Below are 1,040 nucleotides of genomic sequence, written 5' to 3'. Positions count from 1 at the left end.
TTGACAGTTGGAGCTAGGGCAAGGTCAGATGCTCATGGTGCAGGGAGCATAGCGAAATAAGGTCTAAAGGCTAATTATAGTACTGGGGGCACTTTGATTTAAAGTGCTGGAAATGAAGGGGGAAAAGAGAGATCTCACAGAAATAAAAGTTAAGCTAGTAAACGAGACAGTTTCAAGAAGGAGGGGAGAACATCAATATCAATGTTAATAATACATAAATATGGCTGATGCCAGAGGCAATGCAGTAAACGAGACAGTTTCAAGAAGGAGGGGAGAACATCAATATCAATGTTAATAATACATAACTATGGCTGATGCCAGAGGCAATGCTATTAATTCATTTATGTATACACTTACTTATTTGCAAGAAAAACCCTTGAGAAGAATTGTAAGATAATATTTTTCCTTAATTTATAGCTGGGACACTGCTGGCTTTCCTTGAAAGTTTTATTTTCACTCCAGTGCATATCATAGTCTTCTGGAGTCTCTACCAACAGAATAAAAAGACAAGGAGGTGATGAATCCAGAAATTCCTCTAAGACAGGGTTTCTCACAGGATGGCTTTAGCATCACCTGCAGGGCTTACAAATTCAGCTGCGTGGGCCTCACTTCAGACCTCCTGTGGGTGCCGGGCCAGCTTCGTGGGTGTGAAATGCATAGCTGCACAGGACCCCACCCTCAGAAGGGCCCTGTGCCGAGCTGAATGCTCTCTGTTGTTGCCATCATAAAATTCATAATATTTTTTTGAACAAGGGGCTTTGCATTTTCATTTTACTTGAACTGTGCAAATTATGTAGCCAGTCGTGTGTAGGTATTCTAGTCTGGAAATAAATAAGTTCTCCGTGAGTTCACAGAGGTGTAGAAAAATTTGATTCCACATTTACCTCGGCTCTTACTTTGTGCATGGAGATCCTGCACTTTTTTAAAACATCCATGTTCGTGCCCTTTGGAAGTAGAACTTGGAAGCTGCCATTAGCAGTATTTTCCGGGGAACAGTTCTGTGCTTCTCATCTGTACAGCTACCAGCTAAGAAATTAACA

The sequence above is a fragment of the Galeopterus variegatus genome, unplaced genomic scaffold (assembly GCF_000696425.1).
Source record: "Galeopterus variegatus unplaced genomic scaffold, G_variegatus-3.0.2 Scaffold4035, whole genome shotgun sequence".
NCBI lineage: Eukaryota > Metazoa > Chordata > Mammalia > Dermoptera > Cynocephalidae > Galeopterus > Galeopterus variegatus.
Note: the sequence above shows the minus strand (reverse complement) of the source record.